The sequence below is a fragment of the Trichechus manatus genome, unplaced genomic scaffold, assembly GCF_000243295.1.
Source record: "Trichechus manatus latirostris isolate Lorelei unplaced genomic scaffold, TriManLat1.0 scaffold00034, whole genome shotgun sequence".
Taxonomy (NCBI): Eukaryota; Metazoa; Chordata; class Mammalia; order Sirenia; family Trichechidae; genus Trichechus; species Trichechus manatus.
Window position 1 is genome coordinate 17,793,895 of NW_004443970.1, and position 4,267 is coordinate 17,798,161.

Sequence of the window (4,267 nt, forward strand, 5' to 3'; positions counted from 1 at the left end):
GGTTAGGAAACACCTCTGGAAAAGACAGCACCTAGAGACAAAGGGGACCTGCCCGAGATTGCAGGAACAGCCCAGTGGGCGTATTTCATCAGCCATGGAACAACCACCTATTCTGATTGCTTTGTACTAATATATTTTTTCAATTATACAAGTAACCCACAATGCATGTTTAGTATAAAAATACAACCAGAAACAGAATACAGAAGAAAAATGTAAACGTATACAATTTTCTTCCCCTACACCCTCCTATCTTTTAACAGATAGTAATTTTTAGCTACATAATTTTTCTCAATATATGTATATATACATATTTATATATATACACATATACATATATATTATACATACAATCACACTTTACATATTATTCTGCAACTACTTTTTTCATTTACAATATCTTGGAATACCTAACTTACCTGTATATATGTTGTTGTTGTTAGGTGCTGTCCAGTGGAATTCGACTCGTAGTGACCCCATGTGACAGAGTAGAACTACCCCATCAGGTTTTCTAGACTGTAATCCTTATGGGAGCAGATTGCCAGATCTTTCTCCCACTGAACCACTGGGTGGGTTTGAACTGCCAACCTTTTGGTTAACAGTTGAGCGCTTAACTATTGAGCCACCAGGGCTCCTTATCTGTACACATGGACCTCTACTATTCTTATTAATGTCTATAAAGCATCTATTTGTATGTAAAAGTAATGCATATTCACATGTTCATAGTAAGAAAAATAACATTAAACCACAAATAGAGGTCTCCCAATCTTCCCAGCGCTATCCTCTCCCATTCTCATTCCCCAGAGCTAAAAGCCTTTAAAGTCTCTGTGTATTCTTCCAGAAATACTGTGCGTGTAAATGTTGCCTGCATACTCTTAAGGTCCTCAGGTACCCAGTGAGACACAGATGCTCCATGTCTGCTGCGCTGGTCCTCGGCTCTGGGCAGAGCTAGGTGTAAGGTGTGTAGAGGTGAGTTGGCTGCTCATCATACTAGAGACTCTAGTCACTTTCTATTCAACGTAGTTTGACTTCAGTAAATGCCAGTGGGAACAGAATTGCATTGTCTGATGTGAAACATTATTTTAATGGAGGAATGGACCAAGGAAAAAAAGAACATGTACTTATTGCTAAATTTGGGAGGAATGGGGAGTTTTCTTTGTAAATTATTCACTGCTAATAAGGAAAGTGGAGCCTTGGTGGCATAGTGGTTAAGAGCTCAGGCTGCTAATCAAAAGGTCGGCAGTTGGAATCCACCAACTGCTCCTTGGAAACCATATGGGGTAGGTGTACTCTGTCCTGTAGGATCGCTAAGAATCAGAATCGACTCGACGGCAACAGGTAATAAGCAAAGTTATTCTGAAAATGAATTTTGATCGGGCACAGTAGAAACAACAAGATCAGCAGGTAAAGCATCTGTGCAAATTGCCACCTGCCACAAAGAAGCTAATACTGTATTCTGGAGCTAAAGAGATTTGGCTTTATGTGTTTTGAGGCTATGGGTGATCCTAGCTCCTGGCTCCGTTATAATTTATAGTAAATGAGGCATAAATTTGTAGAGATTGTTTGCTTACTTTGAAGTGAATCTGTGATCTGTGAATGACCCTATTACTAGTTAATAGGATGAGAGAATTACTTGTTACTGGGATGAAAGAGCATAGTAAGATCTAATCACACACGCTCAGCATTCATACAGCCTTCAGAGTTTCCCCCCAAAGGGCTCATATCAATAATACTCACAAGAAGATAAGCAAAGCGAAGTTGTGATCCACATTTGATAGATGAGAACATGGACGGCCTCAGAGCTAGACACATGATTTGTGCAATTTTACCTAAAAAGTTAGTAAGTAAATTGGAAGCAGAATGCAGATCATTTAATTCTTAGCCAAGCATGATTTTCACTCTAGTGACTCTTAAGTATATATACAATATTTGGAAATAATGCAAACTAAGTTTAGTATAGCATTTTACAATTTATGAAGCAATTTTACAACAAACAATTGCTACTTGCACTAACCCAATTTAAAACTGGTTTACAGCACTTCTTCAGAACAAGAAGGTACAGACCCAGGAAGTTAAGAAAGTTGTTTCTGGTCCTAGAAATGTCCAGAAACCTAGAAAGTGGCAGTATTCCCATAGCTGTGTTTCTGCCGGCAAATCTCACTTCGCTCCCATAAATTCATGACTAGAATTTCAAAGCATTTCAGACATGTATTACTGTATCTCTCCTACCCAATGAAATAGGGAGGGGTGAATATTTTTAGCCGTACTTCCTAGAACAGAATGCTCAAAGTATCACTGATTTAAAACTAGAGTCACACCATTTGGAGAATTAGCAGCTGAATCCAGAATCAAGAAAACTTAGACTCCCTAAGACTTAACTCTTTTATCTAAACAAATCACAGTAGTTTTCACTATGAAATAAGCACAGCAGGTAGTTTCCCCTACAAAACAATCACAGATACAGAAACCTTGCTTCTGTCCTTCTAGGAAAAGCTTCTACTTGTTTTGTCTTTAGGCTTTGGAGGGATTTTCAAAGTTTGGACACATGGGGGCAGTATTATCATGGTATTGAAAGGCTTTCAGAGCCAGCGGTTCAGAATGAGTCAACACGGCCAATTAACTCAGGAAAACATCCTTTTGTGTCCTCTTCTTTGACTTAAAGATGTGCAAAAAAGATAGCAAGCTGTGTGGTCGCTAAATAGAGAGCTGCATCCAGTTTACTGGTGGGGTGTGGGGTACAGTGTGAGGGGCAATACTACAGCCTAATGAGCCAATTATTTTAAGTGTCGCAAATACATCCAAGACATGGGAAAGGTGCTTCCCGACCAATAGGAAGGCAAAGAAGGACTGTCATTGTAGGTAAATCACGGGCTAAATGTGTGTTTCTGTGCTTACAATTTCTTCCCTTTTCTCTTTATGTGACTTTCCAACAAGTGGCAAAAACAGGAAAGTGTTTGGAATGGCATTGTTCCTTTGTGTTGGGGATTTCTAAGTTGTACAAGTCGTATTTCTGGACCAATAAATCCACAGTGCAACCAGCTTGCAAATCAGTGCATTCAAAACATTTCATCCTGCTACTGTCCCATACAATTTTATTGTGAAGAAATAAATGTTTTTCTTCCTTGCTTCCTTCCTTCCTTGCTTCCTCGCTTGCTTGCTTCCTTCCTTGCTTTCTTTCTTTTTATATCCCTAGCGCATTGAAAGGACCGTTTCATTTAATCTTCACAGTATTTCTGTATGGTTGTCGTTGTTGTGTGCTGTCGAGTCAATTTCAACTCAGAGGTCTGTAGGACAGAGTAGAACTGCCCCATAGTGTTTTCAAGGCTGTCATCCTGAGGAGAGAGCAGGTCTTTTCTCGTGCCGAGCAACTGGTGAGCTCGAAACGCTGACCTTGTGTACTTAACCATTGTGCCACCAGAGCTCCTTTCTGCATACTAAATGTCATCATTTTCATTTTACAGACGAGGAAATTAAGGTCAAGAGAAATTAAAGGAAGTGACTCCAGTTCCCACTGACAGAACCAGATCTTTCTGATGCCCAAATTTTCCTCAATTCATTCAGGATGATTTCTCTCCCTCTTTTAATTAATCTCTTTTGTTGTTGTTGTTATTATCAGATTTATTGAATGTCTAAATATAGAAGCATAAAGAAGCAAGAAATAGCTGATAAACTCATTGCCCAAATGAGCCCTGATGTCATTAAATATAATGAAGAAACCAGTAATCTGTGTATCTGACTAGGGAAGAACATACATGCAAAGAAACAAAATGAAAAGTAAACACTTTTCTATGACTCGCATCCATATCCCTCTCCACAAACATTACCACTGCTACTACTAATAAACAATAAACAATTTTAATAATTTATGTATAATAATATAAGCCAACATATATAGAGCATCTATTTGTCAGACACAGTTTAAAGCACTTTAAAAGTATGAAATCAATCAATCAATTAAGTCATTTAATGTTCATGTTTTGCAATATATTCATTTACATATATATATACACATGTATCTCAGTGAGCTCTTAACTTTTTACAGTATTCTTGATTTTTCTCCTTTACCTATTTTTTCCCTTTAAGTATATGGCCTAGAGATCCTTTTATACCCACGCAAGCTGATCTATTCTGTTTTTTTGTTTTTTGTTTTTTTACATTGCTAGAGTATTCCATAACAATAATATGTTGTAATTTATTTAACAGGCATCAATGGCTCATTTTTTCTCCCTAACATCTTAACTGGGAAACATATGTGATTGGTTTTCTTTTA